General features: G+C 37.4%; 1 protein-coding gene across 2 annotated transcripts in view; it reads left to right on the top strand.

Moving 5' to 3' along the window:
- The window catches only part of NCOA1 (nuclear receptor coactivator 1), a 137,884-nt gene that overhangs the window by 26,196 nt on the left and 92,230 nt on the right, over positions 1-19,458 (top strand). Inside the window, exons 3-4 of one of the 2 annotated variants that reach the window (XM_015566389.1) lie at positions 8,262-8,316; positions 19,179-19,333. The gene's annotated coding sequence lies outside the window, so the exon portion shown is untranslated. The remainder of the gene's footprint in view (positions 1-8,261; positions 8,317-19,178; positions 19,334-19,458) is intronic. The other variant, XM_006767522.2, reaches the window with a different exon arrangement.

Raw genomic sequence — 19,458 nt, 5'->3', positions numbered from 1 at the left:
GGAGTTATATCAAGAATATATGAAAAACTCTCAAGACTCAACAATAAGGAAACATATAATTTAAAAATGGACAAAAAAGATATAGACATTTCCTCAAAAAGGACATACCATTGATAAATGAACACATGAAAAGATGGTCAGTATCATTAACCATTGGGGAAATGCAAATTAAAACCACGCTGAGATACCACTACATACCTATGAAAATGACTGAGATAAGAAATAGTGAGGATACCAGGTGCTAGTAAAGGTGCAGAAAAACTAGAACTGTCATATGTTTCCGGGGACCATAAAAAATGGTATATACATTTCTTTTAAAAATATATTTTGAATTAATTTAAATATACAGAAAAGTAGCCAAGATTAATACAGGTGCCCATATATCTCAGTTTCTTGTAATGTTAACAGCTTACAAAACCATGGTATATATTTCAGGACTAAGAAACCAACATTAGTGCATTACTTTTAACTACATTCCAGCTTTTATTTGTATTTCATCAGTTTTTCCACTTAATGCCCTTTTTCTGTTACAGAATTTAATTCAGTACAACCACATTTTGAAAATAAGTTTTATTTTTATTTTCTAAAAATTCTTTCTTATTCATTAATTATATCTTATGAACAGACTTTTTTTGTTTTGTGGACACATTGGCCTCTTGAATCTCTCTGAAGATACCAATTAAAGTTAAGACATTCTATTTATTTTGGTTACCTTACTCTCTTTTCTTTGGGTCATTGTACCCCTGCTTTTTCACCTTGGTGCCTCTCTTAGTTTTTATTAATTAGCTGGTGATTCTTGCCTATTCTTCTTTACAGTATTTTCAAGCAAAGGTCTAAATAAGTGGTCATCCAATTTGAATATATACAAAATCCCTTCAGGGCCCAGCTTAAATGCAGTCTAAACCTCACAAAAATCTGATTTAGTAAGTCTGGGGTTGAGCATCTAAACCAGTGGTTCTCAACCTGTGGTTCGCGACCCCTTTGGCAGTCGAACAACCCTTTCACCGGGGTCGCCTAAGACCATCCTGCATATCAGATATTTACATTATGATTCATAACAGTAGCAACATTACAATTATGAAGTAGCAATGAAAATAATTTTATGGTTGAGTCACAACATGAGGAATTGTATTTAAAGGGCCAGAAGGTTGAGAACCACCGATCTAAACACTTTAGATAGTTTGGATGCTTGTAACATCTTGGTAAACTGGTGAAATTCCGTAAAGGTCAGTATTCTTTAAAGATTTTTATTATTTACTAGAGGCCCAGTGCACAAAATTCATGCACGGGGGGGGGGGCGTGCAATGGGGGATGTCCCTCAGCCCAACCTGCACCCTCTCTAATCAGGGAGTCTTCAGGGCATGTCCTACTGACAGCTTAGGTCTGCTCCCCATGGTTCTCTGTTCTCTGTGGGGCCTGCCTGCTCCACACCACAGCGATGGGCAAGCAGGCCCTGCTGCGTGCTGCCTGCAGGCCACGTTTGCCTGCTCCCGGGTCGCTGGGTGCTACCTGTGGGCCATGCTTGCCTGCTGCGCTCACATTGCTGGGGCGCTGCCGCCAGTGTCCCACCCCAGCCACTATGGGTGCCGCCATCTTTTTGGCATGGAGTGATGGTTAATTTGCATATTGCTCTTTTATTAGATAGGATTTTTTTTTCAATATATTCTATTGATTTTTACACAGAGGAAGGGGGTGGGACAGAGAGTTAGAAACATCGATGAGAGAGAAACATCAATCAGCTGCCTCTGCACACTCCCTTCTGGGGATGTGCCCGCAACCAAGGTACATGCCCTTGACCAGAATCGAACCTGGGACCCTTGAGTCCGCAGGCTGATGCTCTATCCACTGAGCCAAACCAATCAGGGCTAGATAGGATTTTTTAGAGAGAAAGGGAGAGGGGGAGAGAGAGCAAGAAACATCTACGTGAGAATGAAAAATTGATCAGCTGTCTCCTGCCTACCCCCTACCAGGGATCAAGACCCAAATCTGGGCATGTGCCCTGACTGGGAATTGAACTGCCAACTTTTTGGTGCATGGAACTTTGCCCAACCTACTCAACCTCCAGGGCAAGGTCAGTATTCTTTAGGAAGCATTGATTTCCCCAATGAATTTCATCCTGACCACAGGGCTCTGTAGGTTGGCTTCCCACTTGCTGTGGTAAATAGAAGGTGGAGCCCCTTTTTTCTTTATCATGCTCCATGTAGAGACAAGGCTAATAAACTGGGACCTATCCCTCCCCCAGCTTCTGCTATAGGAAGGAATTTATCTGCTGTGACCAGCATTTACTATTTACTATCAAGGTTGTACTGGTTGCCTTTGGTGGTTTTTCAGTTATTCTATGTCCTGTCTATCCTCCAGGCCCACCTGACATGAGATGTTTAAGAAGGAGAAACGAAATGACTGGGCTCAGTCTGCCATCTTGAACTGGAAATCCACTTGTTACTTTTAAAGTGATGTTGTTTAATAATGTGCCAATAAGTATTTATTTTGAATTCTCACATAAAATAAACATCATAAAACCAGTCGTAGGATTACAGTTTACTCATGCTTATTCAGATGTTCAAAGAAAATATAGCTTGTTCATTTTTTTATAAGTCATGTCTTCCTTTTGATGAACCCTGGTCACGTGGTAACTGGAGGAAGAGTATCAGTCTTAAGTCTGGTAAACTAAGTCTTATTCAGTAATTTAAATGTATCTCTTTGGATATTTCAGTCTCTGTTTGGAGATTAGTCTTTCAGTTATCATCTCTCCTCTTACCTTTCCACAGTGGAATCCAGACTTATGGGTTGGATGTATGTGGCTTATGTGACCTTGTAGTAGTAGAAGAATACAAGGACCCTCAGTCCATGTGCCATCTTCTTCGATTTTTCACTGATCTCTCCTTCAAAGTGATTGGTCGGGCTATTTCCTGGAATTGTGACTACTAGGGTGCCATCAGCACTGTCCTTGGGTGTTCCTCAGATGTCTACAGCTGAAGTTTAAATGATGTTACTTGAGATTTGTTCTGTTGGTTCCAGGATGTGTTGGCCATCTTCCCAGGTGTCACACATTACCTGAGGTCTGGCTAGGGTTTTCCATTGGCCCCCTAGCCAGGTGTTCTCTTTTCCAGGCCTTTACTGTGGAGTTACTTTGCCCCTATCACAGTGACCTCTCCTGGAAAATTCACCATCCAGCATCTTAAATTACCTTTCCTCTACTACTTGGGAGCACCGAGGAATTTCCCAGTGCCTTCTATGGCAGTTAGGGGAAAGGGAGATTCCAGAGCCAACCTCGTGCCTCTCTTCACTCTGATTGTGCTTCTCTGCATTGTTTGATGTGGTTTTCTCCAGCTTTGCTAGGGCGTGGATGAGGAGAGGTAAGAGGTTGGTATGTGTGTAGGGGGTGGGGAGTGCTCCTAGAAGGCAGTCACTTTGCACAGTCTCAACAGGAAGAAGAACAGAGCTGTTCCAACTCCCAGATTGCCTCACTGCGTCAAATATCTCTTTCCTTTTGCAGCCTCTACCTGGATAGGGTAAAGTGAGTATTGGTCTAATCGCTTTTTCCTCCTGTCTCGGTCCGATTCTTTATCTCACTGTGCTTTGGCCATAATCAGGAATTTGAGGCTTTAATTTGTACTTTCTCTAGGTTTAATCCTCCTTCTACCCTAAATAGCAGGCTTTATATTATAGCTGTCATGACAGAAAGGATATATGCTCTCTAGTGTGGAAGAAACTATAATCTGATTCTTTCAGGCCTGGTCAGAAAATAGTAGCGTTTTAAAAAATTCCTTCTTTTGGAAAACCAGTTTTAAGAATTATGTCCTACTACAAAATCTTTTCTTTAATTAAGAAGGTGAATCTTAATATTTCTAGTAGGTGAATAAACATAATATTTTTTTTTATTGCTGAACTTTCCCAAGGAAATGGATGCTACTCATAGAATACTAAGGGAGTCAGTAGAAGGAAATGCAAGTGGAAGAAAACCTATAGATAAGTGTTTTCATAATCATTAGGGTATATGCCTTCATGCCTCTTCTTTTTCAGAATTTCCTTATAGATTTATCCTTTTCATTATAGTATAGACTAGAGGCCCGGTGCATGAATTCGTGCATGGGTACAGTCCCTAGGCCTCGCCTGCAATCACAACCATCTTGCTGCCACCCACCCTGGTTCCCCGTTTGCCACCTGGCAATGGGAGCCTGATGGTCAGGGAAGGGCCTGAGAGGTCGACCATTGTTGCCCACTTGCCGGCCCTACCCCCGCCGCGGGTCACCATCTGTGTGTGGGGCAACCAGCTGGGTCAGGGGCTTGGCCTGGTGCCTCCTGCATCCCCTGCCACCCACCCAGGTTCCCCATTCACCATCAGCAATTGGAGCCTGCCAGCAGGGGAAAGGGACCAAGAGGTGGTCAGTGCACCTCACAGTGAATAGTTGAGCAGTCGTTCTTGTAATTCTGCCATTATGGTTGCTAGGCTTTTATTATATGATTATGTTTCTAAAACATATTTTATTTTTATTGTATTTTTATTAAATCCTATAATTTCAGGATTACATTGTGTCTTAATAATTTTCCCAAGCAGGGAAATAGTCTGTGTCTCTTTTTTTCATATTTTCTTTAATTATATACAATAAGGTTTTATAAAATTTTGAAATATGACTTTAAAATATGTCTCATTCTTTTTACATGAATCTTTTCCTTTTTGATTTGTGTGTGTGTTTAAGGGAGTAAAATGCAGCTTGCAACTCAGTTCCTTCTGCCTTGTAGCTCTTTCCTGAGTGATCCCATAGTACTTTGTGTACTTGCCTTTTCTAGTGTTCCTCTATTTATGTTTACTAGAGTGTGATCAGCTCAGGGACAGGCACTCAGGTATTGCTTATCTTTATTTGCCTTAGTGCCTAACAAATCCCTGCTCTTAATAATGGGCATGGGGAAGTTATCAATTCATATACTCCTTCCCTGACTTCTTTTTCTCCATAGTACTTACCATATTCTAATGTAATATATTGTTTACTTATTTGTCTTATTTATTGTCTGTCTCTTCTCACTAAATTATAAGTGCCATCAAGGCAGGGATTTTTAACTATTTTGCTTACTACTGCATTTATAACACCTAGGAGAGAATCTGGCACAAATGTGACCAGTGATTACTTGTAGAATGATTAATGAACTAATTGCTCAAATTTAGATAATTGCCTGATTATACCATATGATCGGTACAGTATGATAGGCATAAACTTCTGGTATAGAAAAAAATAGTAATGTAATTATAAAGGTGTTAAGTTTAAAAGCTTGGAAGACCTTACTATCATCTAATTCTGTTTCATTTTGTGAAATGACCAAGAAGTGAGATGCGTTGATTTAAGCCAAGTCAGTTTATTATAGAGATGGAATAAGAATTTAGAACTCTTGAGTAAAACTTAATAATTAATAGTGGCATTTGTATTATTGGTGGAGTGCCCTCTATGTCCCTACCTGTTGCCAGTAGAAGTGGGTTTCTTGTGATGTCGCAAGGAAAGTAAATTCCTGAGACTCGCACAGTGGAGTGAGCAATCTTTGCATGGAGTTAAACCCTGGGTTTCCAAGGTCCCATTTCCCGCCGTCACGCCATGGCATAAGTCCAGCTGTGTCTTCAGCAGAGCCAGGATTAAAGCCACTGCCCAGAGTCTCTGCCCAATATTAAAACGTCATCCAGTCCAGCATCTGCTAGGTTAGCTTTGTTCCCAGCTGTAGTCCATTGCGTGTGAGATCCGCCATGTGGCTGCTGAGGCCACATGGTGGGCTAGCGCACAGGTCTGTGTGGGTCAAGGAGCAAGCGAGAAACAGGAATGAATACAAGAGAGCAAGAGCTGGTAAGAGAAAGAATTCTTTGTCTGGGGATTATGTATTCCCAAATTTTTACCATCTTTCATTGGTGTCCACCCTCTTAGCCAATGATCTTTGTTCCCAAGTTAGACTGAAGACACGCACTTTCCAAACATCATCCAGACTTCATTGCACATATGCCCATCTCCTTTGTTTGATCCCTTTCCCCAGTGATCTGCAGGGAAAGGATTGGTGGTTCCCTGGGTAATGTGAAGTTGCAGCTTCCTGGTGAAGCTGCCCCAGATGACATGCTTATCATGTCTGGCCCCCCGTTTGCTTCTTTCCTATTATTAATAACCAGGTAATCACTACGGTATCACCTTTATATATATCAAAGAAGCTTTTATTGATATCCCAGTAAATATCTTTAGTATTTTTCTTTCATAGCACGAACACAATTTATAATTGTGTATGTAATGTCTCTCTTCTACATTAGATTGTAAGCTCCATAAAGACATGACTTTTGTCTGTTTTCTTTATTGTGAAATACTCAGCATCTTATACAGTGCCTGAAACATGATAGGCACTATATATGATTTATTATTTCATAACTGAGGAGGTTTGAAAAGAGGATTTTTGATGAAAACCTGTTTTTACCAACAAAGGTTGTGAAAAATTACTGGAGTGGCATTATATTAAAACCATAGGTGCCTTCTTAGGCTTGGATTCATATAGTTCTAAGCAACCTTGTGCTCTGATTTTTTTCCAAGTAAGCTGCATTGCTGGAAAGCAAATTCACTGACTGCTTGGCAAGAATATTAGTTGAGTTTATAAGATGTTGTTCGTTGTAAATGCTACGTTAGATTTTGGGGATCACTATTGGATAGGTAAAATGACCCGTGGAGGTACTAGACAGTGGGGCCGAAAGATCGAGCACTTCAGCGGCTCTGGAGAGAAGTAATAATCTTGAGGCCCTTGCCCAGCCTCGTTACTATTGCTTCATTTGATGAAAATCAAAAACACTGTTTTTCTCCTCAAATTGCTATCCCCTCCTACTTTTCTTATACTGTTTTGTAGCAGTAACCATGGTTACTGGTAAAGGCTCCTTGGAGCTTTAAAAACATGTCAGTTTCACAGCTGGAGGCAAAGTGATCTAGATAAAAGCATAAGAATAAAGCTTACAGTGGTGTTTGGTTTTGTTTTTTTCCCCCTGTTAGAATTGAGTTCTTTCATTAGGGAACACTTTTCCTGGAGTGAAGTGTTCTTTGTTCCCAGTAGAGCAGACAACATTTTCATTTAAATTAACACTACGTTAGCACCTGGCTCTTTTGTTGGAGTCAGGAAAAAGGAGGTAATGCTACCACTCACCTGTTCTCCACCTGAACCTACCCTCTCTCTATCCTCTTCTTTCTCTTATCTAGTTCCTTACCGCCTTCCCTGGGCCGATACCGCATGATAGTAATACTGCTGGTTGAGGCTCAGATGGAAAAGGTTGTGAAGTTGCAGCTTTGGATTAATGGGGGGAAGAGGAATACAGGAGGACTAACATTTGGTAGAGTGCTACCAGGAGCCTATTTGCCACAATCAAGAAGAAACAAAGGCCAGGTCTTGTCTAGAGGCCAGAATCAGTGATCTCTAGAAGGAAGGCTTGGGGGCAGATACTATTTTAAGGGATGCCACTGTTGGAATGGGAAAGGAAGTCTGTATTTATTAAACATCTAGTATATATTGAGTACCTGCAATGGCACTTTCTGTTATGTTATGTTCTCTCTTATACCAGGCTGAAAGGACTCTGAGAATTTTAAAATGACTTACAATTGTTTTCTTTGTGATGATTTTCTACTCTGAAATTCTGCCACCTTAGCTTATAGGTGATTTATACCATCTTTTTTCTTGGTGTGATATAGACTTGCTTGTACCCTGTTTTTTTTAAAATAAAGTTTTGTTAGAGTGCAGCTACCGTGCTCATTAGTTTATGTATAGTCTATGGCTGCTTTTACAGTCCAAAGGCAGAGGTGAATAGTTGCTACAGAAACCATATAGCTTGCAAAACCTAAATTGTTACTATCTGGGTCTTTACAGAAACGTTTGCGATCCCCGATCTAGATTGGACTGGATCAGTTCATCGACCAAGTATGAGAATGATTATTTTGGGAGGAAAGCAAGCATATTCTTAGGTTATATTCCTTGTGGACATTAGAAAAATGGCAGGATGAAAGAGGATGCTGGGGATTTAGATGGAAGTGCTGGGCTTACTGAGCCCTTTTAAACCAAAAGTTTAAACCTAAATTGTGAAAGGAAACTTCAAATGTAAACATTGTATTTTTTTTACATTACCATTTTCTGTTTCTACATACATACCTGTGTCCATAGTCTCATATGGACTTGCTCTTATTCTGTTGTCATTTGTATACTCACATAAATGTAGACTTACATAAGTATTTTGACTGGAAGTGAGTGCCAACATCTTTATTTTACAGATGGCAAAAACTTGAGTTCCTAAGAAGTTATAATATACCTGATTTACAAAAGCAGGTTAGTGCCAAATCCTGGGAGTAAAATCCTGGTTTTTCTGTCTGATTTCCTGCTATCTTGCATAGAAGCATTCAAATATGAAGTCTACCCGAAAGCCTCGCCCAATATATCTTTAGTTCTAAGTAGGACTTCTTAGAAAACTAAAGAAATGCTGAAAAGGAGAAAAGCGTTAAATCTAGATTCTGATTTAACTCTGCTACTGATATCTTTGCAATTTTCTGTAAGTGGACCATTCTTTGATAAACAGAAGTAAGAATTCAGAAGATATATTAGGCTTGTAAGGATGTCTGTAGACTCAGATCCAGATATTTGCTTTATTTCCTGGTAAATGTGTAGTTATTCAAGTAAACATGCTAATATATTCACAGTCCCTAAGTAATTTGTAAGGGGAACATTGAAGAATCCAGAATCCACATTGCATAAGTATGTTATATGAATGTGTTTAAATGTTTTTCTTTTGTGAACTGAACAAACTATAATTTATAATTTATTATTAAAAGCCTTAATGTATGATTTCACAACTTAATGAAAAAAAACTTCCTTAAGAAAATTAGCTGTTGCTTAAATAAAAAGACAAAAGAAATACACCAGAAATTATAACCATTTTGCTTTCATATTCATGATAGAGATATTGCCATGACACTCAGGGAAGAGTCATTATTTTCCTTAAATTTAGAAAGACCTCTCACTTTATTGCATCAGAAGATAATCATAGAATTTCTTCTTACTGGTTCCCTAGGGACCCATTTTAGATAAGAGAAATCCTAAGAGAAGCTTACACAAAAGATCTACATTGTAAATTATAATATAAGAGCTTACTCTGAAGAGGATTTATAAAGCCTTATAAATTAATCTCTACAGAATTGTGTAATTGTTCCTTATTGCTCTCTGTGATAAATCAGGTCCCTCTAATTTCTTTACTTTTACATTGGAAAAAAGTTTTTAAAATATAAAAAGTTTTTGTAAGTTTTGTTTTAAAGTTTTCTTCTTAGTAATATAAGTCATAAGCAAATACATGTTACAGCTCAACAGACTTAACCAATCATAATTATAATCTTTCAGAAATTTAAGCCATTATAGCAATTCAATATTTCATATATTTTTATAGTTTTATTGAAGGCCTTCCTCCAGGTGAATTGTTCACCTAAAGAAAATGAAATGGCCCAGCTGGTGTGGCTCAGTGGTTGAGCATCGACGCATGAACCAGGAGGTCACAGTTGATTCCCAGTCAGAGCACATGCCCAGGATGCAAGCTCAGTCCCCAGTAGGCATGTGCAGAATACAGCCAATCAATGAGGATTATCTGCTTTACGCAAAGTCCACTGATTTAAATGTTAATCTCAACTAAAAAATACCTTCACCTTTGCAAAAGCAAAATTTAAACTGGTGGTTGACCATATACTTAGGGCTTAGCCAAGTAAACATATAAAATTCACTATCACAGGTACCACGTAAGTAATTAATTTCAGTGGGGACAAAAAGGTTCCTCTGCATTTTTATAAATCACCTATGAAAAAATTGAAAGTAGTATAAGAATTATTAACAAGTTAAAATAAGAAAGAAACATGCATGGGCACGGGCAGGAATATATTCATATATTAGAATCATATTTAAATGCGGCATCGGAGAAAATTTATGAACAAGTATTACATAATATATAAATCAGGAAATTTTCAGGGACCAACAATCAAAATGAAGTTGAACTTAGGAAAATGTTTTTAAAGAATATGAATTTTGACCAAATTTTGAAGAAAATGTACATACTGTGCATATGGAGTTGGGAGATAATCCTGATATGTAGATTACCAGAGGGCCTTAGGAGAGGCTTGGGAAGGAAAGGCAGGGAAAAACTGAAAGAGAGGGCCTTGGATATACATTTTATATTTGTTTAGCTAGGCAATTAAAAAAAAAATCTGAGAGTTGATTAGGAGGGAAGTGATTAAATAGAAACATTTATTAAAGGTATTGCTCTGCATGCATAATGGACTAGATTGGCTTCTAAGTCCAAGCACAGGAGATGAGAACCTGGGCAAAGATGTATAAACAGGAAATTGACAGAACTTTATGATTTAGTGTTGGATACAAGAGAGAGATCATAATAATTTTGCCTAAATTCTGATACTATAAGAATGAGGTTAATTTTGACAGTGTTGTGGAAATATAGAAGATGGGCATGTAGAGTCTGAGCAGTGCAGACTCAGTAGATATTCCATTTGGCAAACGGCTCTGTATTCTAATATCCAATAGTCCACTTTGAACCATAAAATATGATACCTTCTTATTAAGGAATTTTATTCTACTTGGTATAACTATCATATTTTCATTACAAATTTTTATAAAATTTATTATTTGAAGACATCAGACATATCAAATTTCTGGTAAATCATATTTAACCACCAATTGTATAATTAGTATCTACTATGAAAATGAAAACTGTAGAATTTAAAAATGGGGGGTATTTAAGATTATTTTCTGGGAAGGATTTATAGAGGATGTCAGATTTAAGCTCTTGTAGATATGATTTGAAAAGTTTTACAAAGTGAGGCCAATGGGGCAAGTAAGAACCCCAAGTTGTAGGCTTAGGTATGGCCGAAATAAAAGGTCTTAAAATAAAACTTTGTTAACCTGGATTATTTTATAACTTATACACAGCCCCTTTACCTGCATATATATATAAAAAAGGCTAAGCAACCGGCCAACCGTCTGGCTGATAGTTATGACGCACACTGATCACCAGGGGGCAGCCGCTCAACACAGGAGCCACCAAGCAACAGCAACTTTGCAGAGTGCCCTCACACACTCCAGGACCCCTCAGGAGATGTCAGACTGCCTGTTTTGGCCTGATCCCCATAGGCCAGGCTGAGCGACCCCACCTGCTGGAGGGATCCTGCTCACAACGCAGGTGCCCTTTGAGCCCCCAGTGCTGCCCCAGCTGCGGCAGGCTGGGGAAGGACCGTGGGAGGTTGGCTCCAGGGTGTGTCTGGCCCATCTCACCCAGTCCTGCACCGCCAGCCACCTTCTAATTAATTTACTTTCAATGTACACGAATCCATGCACCGGGCCTCTAGTTATGTGTGATTAATCATTTTTAATTAGCCTTAGTCCTGCTATTTAAATTGGAGCCCTGGTGACCTGAAACTGTAGCTTCAGTTAGTCATATAATTTACCTTTCTTTTCTCATTTCTCAAAAATCCGTGGAAGTATTGATCACTTCTTGAGGACAGCATATAGATTATGTTCCCCATTTGTCATTCTTTATATTGTCATCACACTGTGTATGCCTTTGTTTTCATTACTTTGTTTGCCTAGAGCCTTAACAGGGCATTAATTGGGATGTTCCTTGGTCCAGAACCACATACTCTTACTATTATCATTGTGCTTTAGCTTACCTCCTTTTGCTTCTTTCAGTGATAGTATTGCTTCCAGTGTCTGTTTCTCAAGCCCTCTTCTAATTTGTGTTCTCCAAACCATATTAGCTCTTACTGTTACTGCTTCCATGGTAAATCTCTTTTTTAGATTGTGTTTATAACAGTATGTACTAATATGGTATGCATACTGAAAGAAAATTGCATTTATATTCTGAACTTTAGTTTTCATCAAGTCAAACTGATTTTCTTTCCAAGTAGTCTGTTTTCAAGGTTTCAGTACATGTTACCATCTTACAATACAACAATGATATCTGCTATTGTTAATATTTGTCACTTACGAAGTTCCTAGAGAATGAAATATTTAAAATATTCATGCAGTTTACATAAAAAAACTTTCCATGATCCTATAACTTCAATTTACAAAAAATACTGTTTATTTATAATCAGTCAATGAAGCTACATTTTTAACAATGCTGGGAGGAAAGGATTTAACCAGTTAACTGCCACGATATTTTGAATTTAATTTAAAAAGGTCTGTCGCTTGCGTCTATAGACGGTTCTGGCATACAAATGGTTAATAATTCTTGAACATCTTAATGCCAGTTCTTTTCCTGGCAGTTTTATTCATTGCGATTCCTCTGGAGATCATTCTTTGGAAAACAAATCTTCCTTATTCCACCTTTACCCAAGAGGTCAGAATACAAGTATTCCTTCCTTTGTATACACTTTAATCTTGCTTAGAAGGGTTATGTCTTTCCCCCTTAATTATTCCTTGTCACTACATATGTAGTTTCAAAAAAATATCCACTATAATTAAAATCAAGAAGAGCACTGGGACTTCAATGTAACTGTCAGTTATATTAATTATAATTTACTGAATGGTTACTGATAAACATTTTAAATAAACTAAATTCTTTTCTAGTAGGAAAGTAATAACTAGCAGTGGCTTTTTAATAACTGATTTGAGAGAAACATCGCTTTGTTGTCCCATTTATTTATGTATTCATTGTTGTTCTTTGTAGGTGCCCTGATCTGGAATCAACCTACAACTTTGGTGTATTGGGGCAGTGCTCTAACTAACAGCCAGTTGGCCAGGGCTTGAATAATAGTTCTCTAGGTGATTAAGACAATTTATCTTGATTAATAAATAAGAAAATAGAATTATTTGAAAGATTTGAGTTATGCTCCTTAAAATACTGTTCTGTAACCTCCTTAATTCATTCATTAAAAATTTATTATCCTTCACTAAAATGTAAATTTTAAAGTATTATTTATTTAGTATGTTAAGCAGTATTATGTATGCCCAACCTAAGAAATGAAATTTAGGAATATAATGGAAACTCCTTGTGTAAGCCTTTCTCAACTCATCCCTTTTCATGTCTCTCCCCAAGTGTAAACATTATACTGAATTTTCTAAGTTATTTTAATTTTTTATAGTAAGTTTTACTACATATAAATCTGTACCTAAATAATATAGTTTATTGATTGCTTATTTTTGAACTTTATAAAAAATGGTATAGCTCTGGCTGGTTTTCTCAGTAGTTAGAGCAATACAGGAGGCAACCTATTGATGTGACTCTCTCACATCGATGTTTCTCTCTGTCTCTCCCCCTCCCTTCCACTCTCTCTAAATCAATGGAAAAAAATATCCTCAGGTAAGGATTAACAACAACAAAGAAGGTATATTGTGTATGTTTTTCTTAAGATATTCCACTCTCTCTAAATCAATGGAAAAAAATATCTCAGGTAAGGATTAACAACAACAAAAAAGGTATATTGTGTATGTTTTTCTTAAGATTTACTTTTTTTGTCTTTGTTTTTGTCCTAAGACCTACTTTTAAATTTCTAAAATTCATTTTCATTGCTATGTAGGACATTGATTTTTATGGCTAGTTATTGAATATACAGTGATTTCTACTACTGTTAATCCCTAAAGGATAAGCAGAGCATACAGAAAGAGGAAAATGAAACTGTTTATAAAAATTAATTCTGGAAAAGATACTTAGGAAAATTTGTAAAATGGGGTTGAAATTGTGAAAATGTACGGTGATAATAAATCTTAGTTTACTAGGACTAACCAAAACCTTGAAGGGAGAAAAATAGTTTTAGGCCCCCCCCCCAAAAAAATTTATAATGCTCTCCCCCAAACGTCATTATTTGGATTATGATGGCATGAAGTTAGGGGAGGGTGATAGACACCCTGAGCATAAAAGCCTGTGAGTTCAATGATTTTGCTGGTGGTGGGGCATGTTGCATTCCTGGTGTCTTTGGGGGGAAGTATTTGTGCTTTATTGGGGTTAATTTTCAGGGACTCTTGACTACCTTTGAGTACTTTTTAAGAGTTTGTTTTGTTTTAAAGGGATTGTGATTGGGCAGGTTCAAAATAATTATTAAAAGTGGGTATTATGATTTTCTACCCTCAACTTTTGCTCGTTTTCTCCTCTTACCTTGACTCATTTTCTCTCTCTTTAAAAAAAATTTTTTTTTAATTGATTTCAGAGAGGAAGGGAGAAGGAGAGAGCGAGAGATAGAAACATCAACGATGAGAGAATCATTGATCGGCTGCCTCCTGCATGCCCCACACTGGGGATCAAGCCCGCAACTCAAGCATGTGCCCTGACTGGGAATTGAACTGTGACCTCCTGGTTCATAAGTCAGTGCTCAACCACTGAGCCACGCTGGCCGGGCTATCTCTCTTTTTAAAATTGATATTCCAGCTTTAATTGTTCCCTTCCTTAAATATTGGATTGTCTTTATGGTAATTTATTCTCTTCTCTTCTCACTTTTCCTTGGTCATCTCATCTACTCTACTACCAGGGATTCCAAAAACCTTTTTTTAAAAAATATATTTTGATTTTTTACAGAGAGAAAGGGAGAGGGATAGAGAGCTAGAAACATTGATGAGAGAGAAACATCCATCAGCTGCTTCCTGCACACTCCCCACTGCAGAGTGTCCGCAACCAAGGTATATGCCCTTGACCGGAATCGAATCTGGGACCCTTCAGTCCACAGGCCGACGCTCCATCCACTGAGCCAAACCAGTTAGGGCTCCAAAAACCTTTTTATCTCACTTCTTTGGAAGTCAGCTGGACTTATCTATTTGGATGTCATATTCATTATTAATGTGCACATAACTGAATTCATTAGCCTCTCCCTCAGACATCTGTTACTGCCTGCAAACTCGGTCTTGACTAAATGGCACTAATGTCTATCCCATCTCTCATGCCAGGAAACTTGGTGCTTGTAGGAGCTTATTTAGAGACTATAATCCTGAATGTAAACAAAATTTCAGCCAGAAAAATGCCTCATTATAGTATTGTTTTTAATAGCATGAAGAAACAGTCTAAAGTCCTGTAGTACTTACTGCCTTGCTTAAAACCTATGACACATACACACATAGGAATATTTTATAGACAATACATGCTATGTAGAAGACTATTTAATAACATGAGAAGTTATAGATAACTTTAGTGAAAAAAAGGTGCTCTTAAATAATATGTATACTGTGGTACCATAATCTGTATTTATAGAATAATAAATATATAAATCTTTGCATTAATTCTAGATGGAACACTTGTGGGTGATTTTTATTTACCTGCATTTTCTAGACTTGTACAGTAAACATGCATTACTTTTATAATTTATACATGCAGACTATTTGGCCTCTTGTTGTTTTTTTACCCCCAATTCTTATTGATTTATTCCAGTATCTCATTCGGCCCAACTGTTATTACATAAATCCCACTACTCACTGTGTTGGAATTAAATGATCACAGCAACCCTCTTGCCTCCATTGCTCAGCTACCAAAGCTATCATCCTGAAAATCTTAGCTGGTCAGGTCATTCCCTTGCTTAACCTTTCCAATTTAAGAAGCTAAATGTTCACCTCCCCAAACCATCAAGAATAGAGTAAATTTTGAATATTTTTTCTTACGATTTGATCTGAAGACCTTTAGCAAACTAGATTTTAACCAACTCAAGATTTAATATAACATTTTCTTCTAACCCCAACCAGATCATTTTTGACAAGAACACAGATATTTATGCCAGATTTGGGGGATGCAGGAAGAGAGAAAGAAAGGGAGAAAGCGAGAGAGAAAATATGAATTGAACTCAGGCATTTGCAATTTTTTGCTCTTTGCTTGTCCCGTCTGTTTTATCTCTGCAACCTGCCACACGTTGCCCTTGCTGGGTGTTTTTTTTTGTTTGTTTCTATTCAAGGGACAATTTATCAGTTTTCTCGAGTATTTAGCCAGTAGGAACGAATACCCACATAATGAAAATCCATTCGTTTTAGTGCCAATTATTATATCAGCAGATCTTATTAGGAGTATTTATTGAAGCATGCCATGCTAATAGTCCCAGGGTGTAATTATACTTGCAGATTTCTCATGCTTTTAGGGAGTTTTTAACATGTTCCAGATGGTTAAGTAGGAAGGAGTAGACATTTTGTACTGTCTTTTCAATTATGATTAAGAATTTGATGTTACTACTTATGTTACCATTATTGCTTTTGTTAGGTTAAAACATGAGAGGAATTTAAACAAAATATGTAGATTCTGTGGGTTTTTGTTTTTTTTAAACATTTCTTCTTTTATGGTCAACAATTAACAGGACCTTTTAGATTCTTTTCCTCTGGTAAATTAATTGCTTTAATTTAAGCATCATTAAAATGAGATTATTGAATGTTAAGTAGAAATTCTTTTATGAATGTAGTCCCTAATTTATTCATGGAAAGTATTCACTTGGGTTTGTTTTAGACTTAAAACTACATGGTGAACCTTCTTGAAAAAACTTACATAAGAATGAAATAGTATAATTTTCCAAATTGTTGAAGGTTCTTCGACCGTTTTCCACAAGCTAATATGACCTTAGATTCAAAATCAGTGGACATACCAGTATACTTCAAATTTTGCCAGTAGTAGTACTGATGACTTCTCACTCATGTATTCATATTCTCTTCTATCCTTAACTGACCATTCATCTACTTTTATTTGAAAGGTATATAGCGTGTGAACTTGGAATAGTACAGTTAATGGATCATAGGGGTCCAAATCCATAAACCTTGGCTTCATTATGGCCTTATATTTACCTGTATTAACCAGTTTGCTAACTTGATAGTTGACTTGACAAAATATATTGTTTTTCGATAAGAAATAGAATATTCAGTAATTCAGTTTACCACCTGTATATTTTCATAATGTAATTACTGTGAGAAAGAGGACAAATTGGCCTTAATCTTTAGGCTAGTGTTGTTGTCCTTGAAGTTCTCTTCACGATGTCTTCCATACAAGAAAACAAGCAAAAACATAAAATTTATAATGCCAAAATTATATTTTTGTAATGAATAAGGTAGACTATTCAGGAGAATTTTTTTGGGATGAAAGGAATAGTTTATATTCTGTGTCATCTAGTAAGACATACTTCCTTATAAATTGCCTTTAAATATCTTTGTTCAGACTTTCCTGTTCCACATCTCTACCCTGTGCTTTTCTTGTTTCTCCCCCAAACAACCTGCATTCTCATCCTCTTCAAACTCATTCAGTACTTCTTGCTCATACCCGCTCCACAAATTCTTTACAGTTTTTCCAGGTAAAATTCTTAACCTTTCTATGAAATTCTTTAAACGCCTTCCCAACAAGATCAAAGTTAGCCTAAACTAAGACTACTAAAAGCATGTCTTTGGGGAGATTCAGTTTATCTTGTTATAATAAACTAGCGTTAAATTGGGATTCCTACTTCCAACGATATTGCCAAATTTAATACAGTTTGGTTTGTTGAGCATGTACAATAAATATCATGTTAAGTTATTATTGTTTCAATGTATGGGTCTGTATGGGCAATTTTAATTTTTATTCTTATTTGTGTTTATTTAAGTTTTTATATATTTGTCTCAAAAAATTTTTATACAAAAGATGGGATTAATTTTTTTTCCTTTGGGATTAATTTTTAAAAGAATGATTCACACTAGGATTCCATTGAATGAAATATTTTAGTTTTACATATAAAGAATAATATTTGCTTTATAAAAGTTAGTGTATGCAAAACTTTTTCAGGGGTATTTATATAAGGGTTACATGTGCTGAAATGTAGACTGATTAGTGGAAATACCTCTCTGAGTTAGTGATAGGAGATGATAACAGTATATTTGAAAAGCAATTCTACTTTGGGTTCATGAGACCATCTTTCATTTAATAACCAAGCTAGAATTTTTCCTTTCCCCTGCTTTGCAGTATCCCAGCCTCTACCTCTTTACCCAGGCCACTTCCATCATGAGGTGGAAAGAGTTGTTACTGTGATTCCCTTCATCTTGGAGGCAGGGAGGGTTCACTTACCCACCTGACCCTTTTTCTGATATACGACATTTGAAACACCCTTGCCTTCTTGAAACATTTAGAAAATTGTAATAATGGCACTCAGTCCTCATCTTTCTAAGGTTTTCTTTGTCCCTTAATATATATCTCATGTATTTAAAATCTCTTTTTTTCTCTCTCTTAAATCACAGCATCTCAGTGTTTGATTGAACTTGGGCACTGTATATAAATTGAGACTATATTTGTGTGTGTGTTTAGGCACCTTTTTAAGCACTGATCATGACTTTGCATTCCCCACTGATCTAATTTGTTACCCAGCTGGTGTTGCTCAGTGGTTGAGCATTGACCTATGAACCAGGAGGTCATGGTTTGATTCCTGGTCAGGGCACATGCCCGGCGTTACAGGCTGGATCCCCGGTCGGGGGTGCAGGAGGCAGCCAATCAATGATTCTCTCTCATCATTATTGTTTCTCTCCCTCTCCCTTCCTCTCTGAAATCAATAAAACTATATTTTAAAAATCATCCTGTGTAATAAAAGCCTAATTATGCTACTTGCCCGACTGTTAGTTCAACTGTTCGACCAGTCACTATGACATGCAATGACCACTAGGGGGCAGAGGCTCCGACTGGTAGGTTAGCTTACTGCTGGGATCTGGGTGAGATGGGTTGGACATGCCCTGGAGCCCTCCTGCAGTCCCTCCCCGGCCCCAGTTGTGCACCAGTGGGGCCCCTCGGCCTGGCCTGCGCCCTCTCGCAACCTGGGACCCCTTGGAGGATGTCAGAGAGCCAGATTCGGCCTGATCCCCGCAGAGCAGGCCGAGGGACCCCACTGGTGCCAAACCCGTGCTCTGGGCCTCTAGTGATTTATAAGTAGAAAGAATAAACATATACATACAGTCAGAAAAAAAATTAAAGACATAAATGGGTCTTTCAAAAGATTAAGGGCAGAATGTAATTAGGCATTATGTAAGTAGCAGTCTTAAGTAGGAATATATATTTAATCATCAGAAAGGACTTTAACTGTAAAGTCAGACTTTTATACATTGTCTTTGGAAATATTTTTCCATTTGGCCTTAAAGGTTATTTTTCTTTACCTAGCATTCTGACCTTTATCATTTCTTAAACAATAAAATGACAATCTAACCTCCCTCTACTTTTTTTTTCTTTTCCTTTGCTTTAGTTTTTTGCATAATTGTCCTTAAATGAGGTGAGAGTGAAGAGATTAGAGCCATCTCTGGAGAACATCTTTCCCCATTCCCCTGGAAGCTAACCTCAGGAGCACTAACTTGACCCTATCTGTTTTGAGGACTCATTATGAACAAAGAAGTCTCCCAGGTAAGAATTGTAGCTCTGTTTTTAAAGAGCTTTGTCTCTACAAAAGTATGGAGAAAATGACTACCTGTTGACTCTTATTTTTATGGAATATATGATCTGAGAAGCTTCAAGGTTATCATAAAACA

The sequence above is a fragment of the Myotis davidii genome, unplaced genomic scaffold (genome assembly GCF_000327345.1).
Source record: "Myotis davidii unplaced genomic scaffold, ASM32734v1 scaffold238, whole genome shotgun sequence".
Lineage (NCBI taxonomy): Eukaryota > Metazoa > Chordata > Mammalia > Chiroptera > Vespertilionidae > Myotis > Myotis davidii.
This window is presented reverse-complemented; position numbering and strand designations above follow the sequence as displayed.